General features: G+C 43.4%; 1 long non-coding RNA gene across 1 annotated transcript; it reads left to right on the top strand.

Moving 5' to 3' along the window:
* The first annotated feature begins 2,761 nt into the window (after positions 1-2,761).
* On the top strand, positions 2,762-18,714 carry LOC109307927. Its single transcript, XR_002100407.1, has 3 exons — positions 2,762-2,773; positions 7,042-7,043; positions 18,617-18,714. It is a non-coding gene; the product is annotated as an uncharacterized LOC109307927 (long non-coding RNA).
* Positions 18,715-18,759: the final 45 nt, after the last annotated feature.

Genomic DNA, 18,759 nt, shown 5'->3' with positions numbered 1-18,759 from the left:
TCCTCTTAGGGTATGTACAGATGTGCTTTAGGAGGCGGAGGGAGGTTTTATAGCGTGCTGAATGAGTTTTAGTTTAAAACGCCCTGCTGCCATTTTTCAGCGTGAGGACGCTGATACATGTGACACTGGAGTGTGGTAGTGACCATGCTCCAGCCATCTTGATTAACTGAGTCTGCTCTGACCTGCTGGAATTATACAGTGTGTCAGAGCAGTTTCCTTGCACATGTATAGGAGCACTTAGTCTTTATAATAATCTTGAAATAAAAGGTATTTTTGTTTGTAATGGTAACAATTTTATACCAATAGGAGCTTCACATCAACTGTGAAATACCAAAAAGGAGACTGTTTTGTATTTCTGTGCTCTGAGAACTCTTGTTTACTGATGGGGTGTCAAAGATCCAGCCCACAGGCTGGGTCTGGCCTGCAGAGCTACATCATTTGTCCCCTCGTGCTGGCCCTGAGTCGTGAGTTGCCCCCCAGACAGCACAGAGTGGGTATTGAATTGGCCCTGGGCTGAATACACACACCCGCTCCATGACCCTCACTACACACAGAATCTGTTTGGGGCCAGCTTGGAGCTTTGTTCCCAATGGGGCAGAAACTTACTGCACTGCTCTCCATCTATTTTATCCAATCCCTGAGTGACAGTGAGAACACCAGAGAAGGTGTTTGGATAATATCTGGCCTATGGTACAGTGGTAAGAGCATCAAGCTAGGAAGTCAGAGATGAAGAAACTGCAGCTTCCTGGGAAAGTGCCCTAGCCACTCACTTATTGAAGCTAAAACATGGGAGCACCTTCCTCCCCCAGGAATTAGGCTTGAGTAGGCTGTGTGTGCCCGGCTAGTGTGTAGCCCCACTACACATACTCAGTGTACATACATGGTCTTAGGCTGTCACTGCATAAAGCGAGGGTCAAAAATAGCCAAGCAGATGGCTAGGAAATTGCCATTTAGACACACAAAGCCAAACAGAATTCCACTCATTGTGTCTGAGACATTCAGGCCTAAACCTATTGTCCACTTAAGAGGTTACTGTCAAGAGTGTGAACCAGACCTAGAGGATGGTAGAACAGTGCATTGTGCAGAATGCTAATGCAATACAATTTCCTCAGTTTATCCTGTCATGTTAGACCATTTGGGTTTTGTCTTCAGTACCAATGATACCACACTGCAGTAGCCCTCCCTGAAGGTAACTAAAACCATGTTATTACCCTTACAACCAATTGGTCTGTAGCTGAAAGAAAGGTCCTTAAGCTGATATTTTCAAACAGGTGCTTACATTTAGACTTCTAAATCCATACTTAGCAACTTAAATAAGTGGTTTGATTTTCAGAAGCAAATTCATTTGGTCTTACAGTGCTTATGTTTAGCATTCTGTAAACTATATATCTCATAGGAAAAAGACCTGTTCCTTTATTAACCATGCTACAAAGACCTGTACAGATTATTTTTTAATGCTTTGCTTATTATTAAAGAACTACATAGTATTATGCATAGTATGACATGCATAGTATGCCTATAATTCCACTTTCTGCAAATATCTTAAAAACACATTAATGTGAGTGAGGCATCTCCGTTTCAGTCCTCATTCAGGCATGTATGACAAGATCATCATTCACATTTGCCCCAGAGACAGAATGTGCAAGGTTATGTTATTTATAGCTTCTCCTTTTGGCCATGTACATTTCAAATAGTTAAAGTTGAAGGCAGGAGTAGCTAATTCATTTCTAATAAAAGCTTCATTCTACATATTTACCAGAAAAATTAATCTAAGCTTTGGATCAACTGAAGTACATGGGAAATAAACAGGGGGAAAAAGAGCAGGAATAATTCACAAAACAAAAGCTTACTTACTAAACTGATAAATCATGTATACATTCAGGAATAAACAGGCATTAGGTACACTCCCAGTGAAGGCAGTATTACAGAAGATTCATGTGAGCAGCTTTCAGGCTGAATATTATTTGTTTTTCAGTAGTGCTTGGAACCTGCAAGTGAGATCAGTGCCTTACTGTGCTATGTGCTATATAAAAACATAACAACACAGAATTCCTGCCTGAAAGAGCTTATGGTCTAAATTGTCAAGGCAAGCTCTAAGAGCTTTGGTAAATTTCCCCTCTGTGGGTTGCCCACCTGCCTGCTTGTGTTTGGGTCCCAATATGACACAGGACCCAACAAATTAGTAGGACTTAGCATTTTCCATCAGAATAACTGCCAACTCACAGGCTTGGTTTGTAAGTCATTAGGGGCAGATACAATGCATCCTAAAGAACTCAAGGCATTGACTGAAATAATTGCAGAGCCACTGACTATTCTTTCTGAGAACATGCAGAAGTTGGGTGATGCCCCTGAAGATTAGAAAAGGACGAATATTGTGGTGGTCTCTGTGAAAGAGAAGAAGGAGGAGGAGGACCTGAAGAATTACAGAGTGCTCAGTCTGACTGTGATACCTGGAAAGATCAAGGAGCAGCTCATCAAGGTATCTGTTTCTAAGCACCTAGAGGAGAACAACCTGATCAGGAAAAGCTAACATACTCATCAAGAGCAAGTCTTGTCTTACCAACCTGATTTTCATCTACAAGTCTTTGTGGGTGGGGAATAAGAGCGGCTGGGATGATCTCAACTTTAGCAATGCTTTCAACACCATCTTTCCTAACATTCTTATTAGTAAGTTAAGGAAATATAGTCTAGATAAAAGTACATAATTTAATATGTAATTGATTGGATCAACATGCTCAAAAAGTAGCCATCAGTGGCTTGATGTCACTCCCAAGTCATGGAAATGATTCTTCTATTTGGGCCCTGGGGAGGCCACACTAGAGAGAATGGCATCCAGTTTTGGGGACAGCATTTCAGGAAAGAAGTGGACAAGAGTTCAATGGTGAATAATTGGCGTGATTAGATATCTAGAAAACATGACTTATGAGGAATGGGTGGAAGCTGAATATTTAGTTTGGTAGGAATATTTAGTTTAGAGAAGAGAAGACAGAGGGGGGATTTTATGACAATTTTCAAACATAACCCAGTGGTTACGAGAACTGTGATCAGTAGCATAACTACAGGTGGACAACAGGTGCAGGTGCAGCTCCAAGCGCAGATTTAGAGGGAGCACTAGAATGATGGCGTTTGGGAAGCCCATGCTGCAAGCGTTGCTGCAGCTGTTGTGCAGGGAATCTATACTGCAGGAGCCCTGTTCCTCTGCCAGGTGGATTCTTTGAGTCTCTGGGGTAAGGTAAGACTCACAGGTAATCCCCTGGGTTAGAGTTAGATAACCATATATGGTTAGGATTTAGATATTTTCCTTTGAGCAGTGGGCTGGACCAGATGACTTCCCAAGGGGTCTTCCAGCCCTATTTTTCAATGAGTTTATAATTGAAACTATTACAATAATCTATGTGGACTAAAATATATGAAAATTTTAAGACAAGTAAAACCCTCCCAGAATCAATCAGGATATTCATTCTTATGTGTCGTGCTTCTCTCACTACCTGATTGATAAAAATAATAATATTTGAAATAGAAGAAAGGCAAATCAGCATCAAAACCACACAGATTAAATTACTTAGCAAAAGAGATACTTTTCCAGTAGCACAGAGACTGATTATATACAAGCTGATGAAATATAATGGAAAAAACCAACCATATAATCCAGTTAGGTAGTCACAAACCCATGAATAACTACAGGTATCAAAACAAAGAAGCTTAACTACAACTAATTTATTTATTTTGAATTTTAAGGCCCAATCTTAAAATCAGTGTCATCAGTGAATTTGGACAGTGTGCTTTCCATGCCCACCTCCAAGTCACTGATAAAGATGTTGAATAGCACAGGCCTGACGACCGAGCCCTGGAGAGCTCCACTGTCCACATCCCCCTAGGTCAAAAATGACCTATCCACCACCACTCTCTGGGTGTGACCATTGAGCCAATTTGCCACCCATCTGACTGTATAGGCATCAATGCCGCAGTCGCCTAGTTTTTTATGAGCATGGGGTGAGAAACAGTGTCAAAGGCCTTCTTGAAGTCCAGGTAGATGACATCCACCTCAACGCCTGCATCCAGGACTTTGTGACCTGGTCATAAAAGGAAAAAAGGTTAGTCAGGCAGGATCTGACCACAGTGAACCCAAGTTGGTTGCCCCTGAGCATTACCTCCCATGCTGGGCCTCTGTGGATGTGCTCCTTGATAATTTTCTCAAAGGTCTTCCCAAGGATTGAGGTGAGACTAACTGGCCTATAGTTACCCGGGTCCTCCTTTCTCCCCTTTTTGTAAATGGGGACCACATTGGCTCTTTTCCAGTCCTTTGAGACCTGGCCAGAGCACCATGAGCATTCATACAGCTGTGCCAGGGATCCTGCTATGACCTCTTCCAATTCCCTCAGTACCCTTGGATGAAATGGGAAATTCATCTGGACCTGCTGATTTAAACACATCTAGCCCCTCCAGAAGTTCCCCAAGTAGATCATCCCTGACCCTAGGCACGGCATTGTGTCCCCTGAGCCTGTCCATAATCCTAGTGTGGGAGTTGTCCCAGTCACTGCTCAGAAATATGGAGACAAAGAGCTTGTTGAAGAGATCAGCTTTTTCCTTTACTGCAGTCACCAGATTGCCAAGCCTGTCCTGTAGGGGCCCCACCTTACCTGGTGCCTTCTTCTTACTCCCTATGTATTTGAAAAAGGACTTTTTGTTATCCTTAATTCTGGTTGCCAGCCCTAGTCCCATCTCTGCCTTGGCCTTCCTGCAATCATGAGCAACAGAGGTGTAATCCTCCTTGGTGATAGCCCCTTGCTTCCACTAATTGTATGCCACCTTTTTTGCACTCAGGCCCTCCTGTATGCCTTTACTGAGCCAAAGGGGCTTTTTAGCACTCTTGCCCCCTTTGGTTCACATTGGGACTGATTCCCTCTAAGTTTGGAGGATCGTTTCCTTAAGGAACAACCACCCATCCTGGACTCCCATCTCAATGAGGCTCCAAGTCCCCAAGGTCTCTCTTACTAATCTCCTTAGCTCATTGAAGTTGGCCCTCCTGAAGTCAAGGACTTTGGCCTTACTGCTTGCTTTCACCACCCTGCACCAGATAGTGACTATCATCTGCTGGAATTTACTAACACCTAGGTAGTCAAGCCCCCACAAATCCCTCACCAGGACATTGCATGTGGCAAGGACCAAGTCCAGTAAGGCATCTCCTCTGGTGGGACTGTGTACCTCCTGAGTTAGGTGGGGGTCCTGTATGCAGGCTAAAAACCTATATGAGCGCCACTGCCAGCGCAGCCCCAGTGCCTGCGTGGCCCATGAGCCAACTGCTGAGCCTCCTGCTGCTGCCGGCAGAAAGGGGACCCCGCATGCTGCGTGAGATTTTGGCTTCTCTTATAGCCCTTAAGAAACATATTTCACAATTGTTAATACATTTATCTTCACAGTGCCCCATTTTTCTTCTCATGTCCTTGTTTTAAACTAGATTTTTTTTTTCTGGAATTGTGCACAAGTGATGGGTCCATCTGTTGTTGCAGAAAAGTCTCCCCAAGGAGTCAGCAAAGGAGCAGGTTCTCCATAATTTGCACTTCACTGTACCTGCATATATTGATTAGGGCTGTGTGAAGTATCGGATGCTGATTTGATTTGGAGGAGATTTGGCCCAATTAAGTGGCTGAATCTCTGAATCCGAATCGAATCAGGAGACCAATTAAAAGGTCTGAATCAATTCAAAGCCTCTGAAGCAATTTGGAAAAGATTCAGAGAGCTTCAGAGACTCAGGCAGTCCCTGCTCACTGCCACAGGGAGCTGGACCTGGACTCTATGCTGTTAAGTAGGGTGCAGGGGAGGGGAGGCTGGAGAAGGGGGAGGGGACCAGGGGGGTACTACCACCAGGCCCCATCCCTGCCTACTCCCTCAGCCCCCCTGAGCACCTCCTGACCCCCACCCACAGTCCCTGCTCCCCCATAGCTGCCCTGCCTGGCCCCAACTCCAGGGTCTCTAAAAAGCAAAAAAGCCTCCATTTACCGGCTGCTGCCAGGTGTGGGGGCGTGATCCTTGCTGCCCCCTACTGCCTCACACTGTATGGGGGGCTATACCATGAGCCACCAAGTCCCCGCCTGCTCTCCCAGCCCCCCCCCCCATGGCTTCCCCACTCGGCCTGACCTCCCAGCTCTTTAAAAAAAAAAAAGCCCCCACTCACCAGATGCTGTAGCAACTGTCAGAGCTTCTGGTGGTTCATGGCAGAGCCCCCTACACAGCGTGGGGAAGCAGGAATTGCTCCCCCACCTGGCAGCAGCCAGTGAGTCAGGGTTTTGCTTTGTTTTTTTTTTTAAAGAGCCAGGAGCTGGGGCAGGCAGGGCAGCCATGAAGGGGCCTGGGAGAGTGGGCAGGAGTTGGTGGGCTCGTGACAGAGCGCCCCCATGCAGTGGGGGAAGTGTGGATGGCCCCCTACCTGGCAGCAGCCAGTAAGTAGGGGCTTTTTTTTTTTTTTTTTAAAGAGCCAGGAGCTGGGGCTGAGAGAGCAGGTGGGGGATGGGGGGGCTCATGACAGAGCCCCCCATGCATCGTGGAGCAGTGGGGGGCAGCGGGGATTGTCCCCCCACCCCGGCTGTCAGCAGCTGGTGAGTACTGGGTTTTTTTTTGGGAGCTGGGGCTGGGTGGGGCAGCCATTGACAGGGCTGGGAGAGCAGGCAGGGAATGGGGCTGATTTGGCTGCGGCTGAATCTCAGAAGCCGATTCGGCCAAATTGATGTGAGACAGTGATTCAAAGAACTGAATCGAATCACTGTCCCCTGAATCAGCTGAATCTGAATCTGAAGTGAATACTACCCACTTTGTACAGGCCTAATATTCATGTCATTAGAGTAGTCCCATTTGATCATATTTGTTTTTGATCTTCCAGTTTGCATGTGCAGGCAATTCAGGCATCACCATATTGATCAGTCTAGACCAGCTCCTCTGGAAAGGTTCTCTTGGGGTTTCAGATCCATTTCAGAGCACCTGATAGTTCTGTCCCTTCACTGGGGCCTCTGGGGTCTTACACTTCATGGGCTCAGGTGTCCACAGACGTGCTTGGCCCCACTGCCTGTCCCTGATTTAAAATTACCCACTGGTTAGTGGGAGCTGGGGTTATAAGGTGCTCCTACCCACCTTTCACTGGAAAGGCAACTAGCCTGGCACTTCTGGGAAACTGCCCCTCCACAGGCAGTCCCACCAGGCCATCCTTCAGCAGTGTGTAGTTTCAAGTCATACCCAGGACCAGGAGCCTTCTACCATCCCCACAGCTTGTGCCCTTACCTCCAAAGATGGTCTGAGCAGTGACTCAGCTGGCTGGTGGTCTTCTAGCTGCCAGCAGCAGGCTGCTGATTCAGCCCTGAGCTAAATGGAGGCTGCTTATTCCTCTTCTCCAATCACATGGCTCTTCTGTAGTCCTGTGACTGCCTCATCAGGACTGGCCTGCACCTCTTAGCTGCTCTCAGCCCTTAAAGTGGCAGGCACCAAAGGTGCTCTGTTACACATCCCAAGTGATGTTTAATTTCCAGTATGGTATAGGTGAAAAGTTGTGACCTTTGTCTTGGTTGGGTTGATGTGAAGATGGTTCTTATTTAATAATATGAGAGATTGCTCAGCGTGCATGTCATTCTGTTCCTGACAGTGATAAAGTCCATTTCTTGTGACATGATGAATAGATCATCAGCATCTATGAAGCTCCTTGTATCACTCTGTATGCTTTAGTCATTGGTATATATGTTAAAAAGGATTGGTGCTAACATACTACCCTGTAGGAGGCTATTTCGTTGTCATCTCCAGTGGCTCTGTTTCTTGCACAGTTCTATATAAAAAATGTCTCTTCTCCAAAAGAGATTGGATAAGCCACAGTAGTTGGTAGTGACATGTCATACTGTAGACTTTAGCAAGCAAGTTTTGGTGGTTGACTCTCATATGCTGCTGATAGGTCTGTAAACATAGAACCTGTTATCATCACTCTCTTGAAACTATCTTCTATATGCTAGGTGATGTTTAGTATTTGGCTAGTGCAGGACTTGCCTGGTTTAAATCTGTCTTGTTCTGGTATTAGATTTTGTTCAATATGAGGTGAAAGGTGATTGAGAATAAGCCACAGAAGTGACACTGGCCTAAAGTTCTCTGGGCATCCTTCCCTGGCTTTAATAAAGCCATAATTTAGGTAGTCTAAGTGTTGATGAGCAATTGTTAAAAAGGTACAATATCCATAACTTGGTTGTGGCACTAAAGTGTTTATTGTGCTTTGTGCATATATTGTTGAGTCCAGCTGCTTTGCCCTGGCCACCTTTCAGAGGCTATTGAACTGGGTGCCAGTATGCATCAGCATATATAGGTAGTACAGTAATATATACAGAGTCCTGTAGTCAACAGCTACGCGTCTTGAGGCCAGTGTTACAAGAACTGAGACAAACAGGCCTGACCATTAATCCAAGGAAATGCACCTTAGGCAAGGTGGAAACAAAATATTTTGGATTTATGATAGGGCAGGGATGTATCTGGCCGTTCGTAGACAAGGTTGAAGCCATCAGGACTTATATAGAACCACAGCATAAAAAACAGATGGGTTTTTTTCTGTTATTACAGATGGTTTATTCCCAGATTCACCAAACTAACAACTCCTTTGGCAGAAGCCATAAAAGGGAGGCAAACCAGTTGCATTGAACGGGATGCAATCTGTCAAAAGGCCTTTGATGAAACAAAAAAGACTCTTTGTCAGGAAGTAATACTTCATACCTGTGATTTCTCCTTGCTGTTTATATTGCAGACCAATGCTTCGGGGCTAGCTCTAGGGGCTATCTTATCCCAAGAAGCAGAGGGATCAAAACGACCGGTTGCATACTCCAGCCAGAAATTGACCAGCCATGAACAGAGGTACTCTACAGTCAAGTGGGAATGCTTGGCCATACATTGGAGAGTTGACTATTTTAGGTATTACTTATTGGGCAGAGAATTTAAACTGATAACAGACCATGTACCCCTTAAGTGGTTAAATATGGCAAAAAGAGATCATGGCAATAGTATGCAGTGGGCCTTAGCTTTACAGCTGTTTCAATTCTGCATTACCTATAGGTTGGGGAGATTGAACTCAGAAGCTGACATCTTATCCCATTGTCAACTGTAAGAGGAAACGTTGGCATATCAGGAGGGAGAGGAAGGGTATCTTGACCTTGGAGATGGGGTCAAGATAAGGAAGTTAACTGGAACACCTGATGGAGTCCTGAGGGGTGGGATATGTGAGGGAGTGAAAAGAAGCATGACCTGGCAGGGGCCGCAGAGGATCAGGAGACTGACTTATCTGAGGGCTCTGGCCCTGCATGCCCAGATGCTGCTGTGAGTTGACACTTTTCTAGCCAGTGTTTCCTTTGGATTGAAGGAGGGCACCCAGCATTGGCTCTTTTAAGCTGGCATGCCAAGAGCGAGGAAGAGAAATACGAGAAGCAAGGAGGCTTCAGGACAGTTGGGATAGGAGGCAGCAGTTCTCATGGAGCTAAAAGTGTTGCTGGTAACTGGAGGCGGGGAGCGAATGGCCAGTACTGTACCAGCTGCTTGCAAGACAGCCTGCCCAGCAGCATCCAGAAGGGCTGCAACAGGAGCCTGGAGAGACTGGCTCCAGAACCCGAAGAGGCAGGAGCAAGTGGCAAACAATGAGAACCCACCCTGAATGCCTCGCTGAATGAGTCCTGATTTTTTTTTCTTCTTTTCTTCTATCATCATGGAATTTTGTTGTTGTGCTGCTGCAAGTGCAGCTTGGTCCCGCGAGCCTCTTGGAGATAGAAAGCAAACAGGGGAACACATGATGCCCCCAGTGAGTCAGGCATAGACTTTTCTTCCTTTTTAAAAATTTGCTTTATTCTTCTTGTGATGAAATTGCATCCTGATTGATGCTTTATTGAACTGTAACCCATCTGAAGGGACTGCCTAATTTGCCTGTTGATGAAGATGGTAGAATCGGCCAGAAAGGCAGAACATTGTGTTTTGTAATGGTCTTTGGGGTATGAACCAAAGTAGCTTGAGGGCTTTGGGCTTGGACTATCATAAATGTAAGTTCCATGAAAAGGGATCAGCCAGCCCTGCATAGACTCTGAGCAGGGGCCACTATTTCTGAACAACTAACATTATCATCATGGTGGAAAGGGAAAGGGGTACAGGGAAAGGAGGAGCCCCCAGAAAATCCACTAGAGTATATCAGGATAGCACCTATCCATAGGTTCTTCCTCCCTATTACATTTTCATCAAGTCATGGTGGGCAAGAGAGCGAGAGTGTAGTTTAACAGGCACTACGGACAAAGAACTCCCAGGACTATTTTACGGATGGCACATATGAGCACAGAATGGAATGGACACAGACCCCAGTCTTACCTAATGAGTACCTGACATATTTTCCCACTAGTGTGGGTCATATCTATTCCTTTGATCAATTCTTTCCATTTCTGTCACCTTTCTTCTTGGAGCTTGTTAGTTAGTGCTGTCCCTGCTGCAATAGTGTCTTCTGAGAAAAGATCCTCTTTGAAACATTTGCTAGTATTTTTTGTATTTGGCTGCTAGTATGGGAGTAAGGCCTGGTATATATTCAGTTCTGTATCCTTGAGGTATAAACCTCTTGGAGGTTTTGAACAGTGCATTCACAAAGAGGTCGTAGTTACTCAAGACTGGTTCAGAGTTTGTCACTTTTTTGTCAAGGTCTTCAGAAAAGTCTCTTCAGTCTGCTTTCTTAAAATTGAAACATCTACATATTGGTACTGTATTTGTGATTATGGCTGCTAGGACACTGCCAGTGATTGGTCTGTGCTGTGTGTGGGGAAAGGGTTCCAACACGTCTTTTTTGCACTTAACTTCGATATCATTATCAACAAAGGTGAGGTCTGGATTATAGCTTCAACTCCATTGGGAGCTAGTTAACCCAGGTGGCTTTGAGTCATAGATCAGGCTTAGGTGGTATGCCTTGGCCCACATCTTGACCAAGTTGCAATTGCCATAGTTTTTGCTGTAACCACATGATGCTGTGGCTGTGTATGCTCTTTTGTGGTCTAGGTTTCCTGGACTCACAAAGGCAAACACTTTTGTAGAGGCTTATAAATGGATGTTATTGAGACGTCGATATTAACGGTCAATATTTCAATTTCATTTTGTTCTGTCATTGATGTTGTGCTGGTGACAAGCTCTGGTTTTATGAAGATGATGCTTCCATAGTTCTCATGCTGCCTTTTGATGACTAATCTTATCCCAGGGATCAATGGCCTATTGCTCCTTGGCCCTCTATGTGTCTCCTGGAGATGGGTGTTAGTTGTAGTTGTATTGATCTAAGAACATAGGCAGACAAGGTTATTTGGGTAAATGTGGTATCTTTTATTAGACGAGCTGAATAGTTGTAAAAATTGTTCTTTACAAGCTTTAGGGCACAAGCACCCTTCTTCTCCCTTCCTGGAGACAGAGCACATGATCACTGTAGTCAGTGGAAATCCTGGAATGAATGTTCTGTTTGACTCCTGTGAATCCCTCTGTTTACAGAGATGACTGTCAGTGCTGGCCTGAAAAAGGCCCATGGTTCCGACACAGCAGGTTAATCTGTTTTAAATTAGAGGTTTGTATTATATATAATCTGAGATTGTTGATGACAAAGTTTTAGCAGAATTCTCAGATTCACTGGAATCTGACAGAGGCCACATTGTGAACGCTTCTGCTATGGCCATTATGGCAGCTGGAAATAATAGTAATATTGTCATAGGTCTATGTATACATACAGATTTTTGAATCTTTAGTTAAACTGTTAGTGTGTCCAGATCAGCTATCACCTTTACAGAACATGCAAATGATCCCTTTGTCCAAGTGAGATAATCAGCATTTTGAGCACTATGCAGGAATGACATGCAAGCTGAGAGACATAGCCTATGTTAATGCTTTCCATTGGAGTTCTGACTAGATTAATTTTGGCAGTGATGTGCGGTTACTTTTGGAAATTTAGAAAAATCCGGGGAATCCATTTAATTTTTAGGCAAGTACAACAATGATTTTTATTGATGCAATAAGTGATTCTGATGCTTTTATATGAACACTAAATGGCAAAGTTACTCAAATACTGTTCAGGTGACAGAATTTGACTTTAAAAGGAAAGAGGCAATCTTCCTGTTTCCATGTAATTAAAGTTGTTCTCTTTCAAAACACACTAAACTATAGTCACTTCTTCCCATTTCCTTGTGACCTCAACTGAAAAAAGCCAAAACGAGAATAACCTTTTTGGTAGTTCAGGACACATGATCAGCTGTTTATAACCAGTACTGAGGAGAAGTAGAGCAATAGCCCCAAAGCATCTGTACACTTCTAGTTTTAGATTTGAGGTAGAATGGGCTGGGACTCCGAAAGGAGCTCATTTTATCAGCTTAATTTTTATATCATGCCTTAAGGTATATATCTGTTTTATAAGAGTGTTTTCCGTCTCCCTTGCTTAGGAACTGGAGATCACTCTCAATTAATAGGAGCACAGTCTGGTGACTAAAAGAAAAAAGCTTTTAATTGGGACCTGTGGGTTCTGCTTCTCTCAAACTAATTTGGACATGTATTTAAGCTTCTCGACATGGGACTGTAGGCAAATAACATAACCTGCTATGCCTTCAGCTTCCCCATCTGGAAAATGGCAGTTGTATCAGGGAGTCAGTTTGGTCTACTTATAGCCCTTCAAACTGTGGGAAAAAAGTGCCAGGCAATTTACACTAAGCCATGTTTAGTTTTGCCTTAGGGTTTGTTTGCCTTTTCAGCATTAGAACAGTTTGTTTGAAATTGTGTTTGCTTTTAGGAGAGTTACAATCAAACCTTTACTTGGAACTGAGGGCTCACCAGGAAGGCTCCTTAAGCTGTAATACATTTGTTTCATTTCATGTTTTTTCTCCCAATGGTGCAATATATAGACAGCCACCAAGCTGTTTATTACCAAGTCTAAATAGTCTCTTCATACATTACTTACCTTGCCTTTCCCCTAGGAGAAGATTCAAGCCCTGTGTACAAAACAAATACAAAATGGATGAATACTACTAATTAGCAGAGAAGGAACCACAGCAAGCAGCAGCTAACCACAAAATAACTCCTTTGGAGCAGGAGCTGTTTGACATAACCAGATGTAAAGACATAAACCTAGAAAGGCATGCTGGGAAAGTTACTATAAAAAGGCAGCCCTCTCACAATAGGGAGTTAGTAATGATCAGTTTTTTCTACATATGGATGGTGTCTGTGAATCTTATCAAAAAATAGGCTTAATTAGTCTTGATATGAGATGCTTTTACTTTATGTAGTATTGGTACTGTGAAGTTGTAACTTATTTTCTTGAAATAGCTACTAAAGGAACACTGGAGTAAGCTAAGAGTCCTTACAAAGCTGTAACACTGTCAGGAATGGATGGCTGAGCTCCTGCTATGTTATTTATGTGAGTCTGTCTGTTACTTGAATGAGAGAGAGCCTTTGATAGACATGAAGGCTATATAAAAGAACTGGATCTACTGCTTAACAAAACACCCATAAAGAGAGGTATAAAAAATGTACCCCTGGTCTGGTAGTTAATATATTCACCTGAGATGAGGATTCAAGTCCCTGTTATGACTTTCTGGGCATATCTACACATGACACTGCATCACTGTAGCAACATGCTATGGCGACGTAGCATCCATGGGCAAAAACTGCAGCTATATCACTATAGCAGCGCGTTCCCTTGCACTTTGCTACAGTGATGGAGTACCTAAAAATAACCATGTGTGGCATGCCTGGTGTAGTACAGGTTGTTTATGTGCTGTCTTTTAGTGCTTCCAAAAGGAAGTACTAAATGATCATGCCATAACAGCGGCGCCATAGTGGCAGGTGTAGATATGCCCACAGACCCCTAATTCAACTACACTGGGGCTCTGCAAATTCTGTGCATTTGGAACAGTTATTTTACTACAGGCAAAAAAGAAAAATACAGTACAATGTGTAGTTGGATTAAATTATGTGAAAATAAGACTGAAATCTACAAGTAATAGATATATATTTATTCATAAATGGCTTTAGGGGAAATAATGCACTAAACTCAAATCCTGCTCTGTTAAATGTGCTGTTCAGTGCTGATCATGTGGTTTGCATGTGCATAGTTCCATCAAATACAGACACAGAGCTACCATTTAATGCAGCCATCCATGGACCAACCTTTAATTATCCATGAACTAACCTTTAATACATATATAGAACAAATGCCAGAGGTCAAGATAAGACATCACAGATCAACAATATATATCATTCATATGATGCATGATGGTGTCTAGCAACAGATACAGTGAGACACTGAGTACTACTGAAACACTGGTCTGAAAATCCAGCATGATCAAGTGTAGGGAAATATTTTCTGCATGATATAGATTTGGTGACTGAAGATGTTAGGCTTATGGCCAAAGTCCTAGACATAAGTTATGTGTCAAGATGCATGCACTATTTACTGGAGCCAAAACATGCAGCTTTCTTAAAGGACTGCATGTCTGCATAAGTACAAATAGCTATCATTTTAACACAATGTGGAAAGAAAAAATACTTTTTTATACTTTTTTATAATACTGCAATAAGATGAAGTCTGCAGACTATAGTGCCCTCTACTTACTGTGTTGTTGCTTGTCTTTGGGACCTCGCTAGATTTATTTTATCCTGATATGGGTGGGTCTGATGATTTGATAGCTTATGAATATTTGTCATGATTATATGAGAATCTTTTGCTAAGTGACGACACAGTTATTTTGACAGTCACCATATGTTTTCTTCTCACTATAATATGGACCAGATTTAAACAAAACTGGGAGTCTTAAGCATTGAACACCTATTGTTGAGAAATTTTTTTTAAAACTGTCTCATCACTGATAAGCTCCCATTGCAGTACTTCTAGACAGATTTTCAAAAAAGGGCAGAGTCCTTTAGATTCTCCGGGCACTTGTTTTGGCACAAGACCCATTTGAAAAATTGGGTGCTGGTTTCTGAGCGATTCTGACCAATCTAGCCCATATCACCCACATTTCAATAGAATTTTCTGAGCCACCTGCACTGAAGACTAGGATTTAGTAGAATGATATTACTAAGCTTATTATTAAATTGGGTATGTATGACCCCCACCCCCACAAAACCCCCCAACCCTCCCCCCAAAAAAACAGATTTTCATTAAGAGGGCTAAGCCTAACCAAGCAGTTTGTCTGAAATGATTCTGACATCCCTAAGTATTGAAATGCTTCAAGTAAGAAGGTAAAATCTATTGGTGGTAATAATCTGCAGTTGAAGTGAACATTTACTTTTGCATGACTGTGAAATGGCAGTAGGAAAAAAAAGTTGGAAGCTGTGTCTTGAACATTGCTTCCTATCCATATGACAATTATTCTTAGCTGTTCTTTAGTTTCAGAGGTTTCCTTTCTTCCTATATGCAGTAGAAGACTATGAATTTAAATCTGTGTTAGCTCTCTTGACTACTAATCCCCACACAGAAAAAAACCATATTTTTTAGACTGTTTTAAGTGCTTAGAATTGATTTTGGAAGCCTGCAAAGCAGATTTATGTTCCCGAATGAGTTTTTTACAGTATTTTCTTACTGTCCTTATATCTCAAATGGTAGCTGCACAAACCTCTCTGACATAAACCAGAGTGAATAATTTATAGCTGTGAAAGGTTAGCTTGGCAGAAATTAGACAAAGGGAAATGTAAATGGCAAGTGTCTAAAGTATTTTATTTTTGGTTTCTGTATTTATTTTTAGATTTTTCCTGAACAGAGGAAAGAAGTGTATTTTACAACTGGATTGTCATTATTTGCCATAATTTCAAAATTATATTTTCTCAGTATTTCAGATAACAGTAGAGGCAGCTGACTGATAAATCCCAATTCCTTTCTGTCGCTTGTCTCCTTTATCAGACGTGCAGGTCAGTTTGTTATTGGATGGCTTTTTCAGGATATTAATAATACAGTGCAGTGACTGGATTTCAAAGCATTTTACAAATATTAGTAATGACTGCATCACAAGTAGGTACTGCTAGCGCAAACACAGTGCTTTTTATGGACAGAGCACAAGCCTGCAAGGGAGGCTCTCTTTCATTCCGCTGTGAGTAGTCTCAGAGGACCTGATTCACAGTTTCCTTGTGTTTCCTTTGCATGAACTAGGCTATTACAAAAGGGTTAGACAGCAGCTGCATGGTCTCCCATGGAATGACAGCTGTCAGATTTGATAATATTTTGATTGTACCAGTGTATTGCATCCATATTGGCAGTTACTGCATTGAGCTTCATGTAACAGAGACCTTCTCCTTATGAACTTAAAATGTCACAGTTGCTGCCTCACCTGCCTAGTGATTGCATCCCAAGGCTTTCCAATAAGATGGGGTGGGGCTGAGGGGGTGTGTGGAGAAGAAGCTCTCATAAGCTTCTTCAGACTTGATGAAACCTAACAGCTACTTACATCAGTATTTCTTTATTCAAATGAAGAATCTCGGTTAGCATGCACTTGGGAGAAAGCAAGTCCATGAGTAAAGGTGTATAGGGTCAGTCATGATAGGGTGAAGTTACACATTACACTTAAACCATACTAAAATACAGGTGCCCACATGTTAAAGCTCATTAACTCATGCTAAGTGCTCTTTGAGTATCTCAAGCTTAGACCATTTTAGGCAAGGGTTAATGCTAGGCTGTTCTATGTAGCTTGTGTTAGGGAACTTCAGCCTTGCTCCATGGAGATAAAATGAGCAATCTGCAGTCCTCCAGCATCCTATGATGCACCACTCCCATTAATGTACAACTGCTCTCAGGACATTCTAACTTCAACAATGTTTAACATTCCACAGATTTAGCATTGTCTAAGTGTAAAGGATAAGTTCACCCATAGGCTAGGGACAGATATTCAAAAAGTCTGAGTCTGAATTGATTCAATCTTTGCAGGTTAGTCTAACCTAGGCTGAACTGGTTTGTAACTGAACTAAATGGAATCCCCTCTGCACTAAGGAAATGCAGGCATATGTCTGCAGTGGCTCAGGCTAGAAGCCAGAGGGTGCTAGAGCAGCCCTCCTTTATCTTCCATAGTGCTGAGCTAAGGGTGGGGGTATGGCTAGGCCCCAGCAAGATGCTCTGGTTAGGGATGGGTTCTCCCCCCTCGCCACCCCCTGCTCCTTTGACCAGCGAGGGAGCCAGCAGGGAGTTGCACAGCATTTACTTACACAGCAGGGATTTACACAGTATTTATCAGCCCATCAGCAAAACAAAAGCCTCTCTCATTAGTTCAAGCTCTTCTTAAACAACTTTTTTCCAAGAAAGGAATGGAGGGACATTACCAGCTACTTGTTGATTAGCTCCAAAAAGCCCTAAGCAGATACTGTTCCTTCTACCTTCATCCTGTCTGCCTTACACAGACACCTCTCAGCATTAGCTAGCATACCACATGCTGGCTATGGTTGGTGCTGTGGGAGAGAGGAGGGAGGGATCCCTGTTTCAGCAGTGAGTGGTGAGGTGGGTGGGGCAGGAGGAAGCCAGGCAGACCCTGCTTTGCCTGAAAGACTCTGCCAGCGCTCCAGCCAGGGAACAAGAGGGGCAGGGTCAGCACTGCTTTGGAGCTAAGAGCTCCACTCAGGGCTGCAAAGCCTCTGGGATGCTGGGAGACTTTCACAGAATCATAGAATCAATGAGTCGGAAGGGACCTAAACAGATCATCTAGTCCAACCCCCTGCCACGGGCAGGAATGAGCACTGGGGTGGGAGGGGTCATAAGACCCCAGGCAGGTGCCTATCCAGTGTTGTCTTGAAGATTTCCGGGGAAGGTGAGAGCACCACCTCTCTGGGCAGCCTATTCCAGGCTCTGGCCACCCTTATAGTGAAGTAGTTCTTCCTAATATCTAAACTAAACCTATCCTCCCTCAGCTTGTGGCCATTGTTTCTAGTGACTCCAAGGGGGGCCCCGGTGAACAGACATAAATGTGCCGTCAGAAATCCTAGGGAAATGTATTTACTCTGGGGCTGGTAAAAGATTAAGTAAAACTGGGAAAGTATGGAGTGGTTCTCTCTGAGACTGAGTCAAGCACTTGGCAGCATGAGGTGTTCATGGCAGGTGCTGGATTTGCTATAAATGGACAATTTATAAAAAGAGCTGACAACTGGGAAAACAGAGCAGTGGGGAATGCTGGCATTCCAGAGGCTCAGAGTTGATTTCCTATCAGATGGTCCTCAGCATGGAATTATTGATAGCTGCTGCTCTGACAGAGAGCCAGTTGGTTTATGCATAAAATAGTTCTACCTCAGCTCATGTAAGAGCTACTATTAGATATTTTCAGTAGACTAATGCAAAATAGGTTCTTAAATTTGCCCTTCCTTAATTCACAATTTATGCTGTATTATTTTCAACTTTGTTTCCACTGATTTTGCTGGCTGTTTTTTAATGGAATGAAACCCAAAATCTGTGTGTGTGGGTATGTGTACGTCGAGGTGCGGAGGCAGGAGGATGGTGGTGGTGGCGGCGGGGGGACATAGGGCTTTTTAAAATTAAAAGGCTAGCACAAGATCATATTTTGGCTTTCATTTTTTTGTATATAAGAATGACTTGACCAGAGAAATGTGTTTGCATCTCAAATCATTTTGTATTGTAAGGAACGAGAAGGTAAGAGACAAAGAGCCCTTTGGGACTTGGAGCGGGGGGGCAGCAAAGGCACCAGTCGCAGGGCTCAAGTGCCTATATACTAATGCTAGGGGCATGGGGAACAAGCAGGATGAACTAGCGCTCCTGGTTGCACTAAACGC

Source organism: Crocodylus porosus, unplaced genomic scaffold (genome assembly GCF_001723895.1).
Source record: "Crocodylus porosus isolate Cpor-Errol unplaced genomic scaffold, CroPor_comp1, whole genome shotgun sequence".
Taxonomy (NCBI): Eukaryota; Metazoa; Chordata; order Crocodylia; family Crocodylidae; genus Crocodylus; species Crocodylus porosus.
This window is presented reverse-complemented; position numbering and strand designations above follow the sequence as displayed.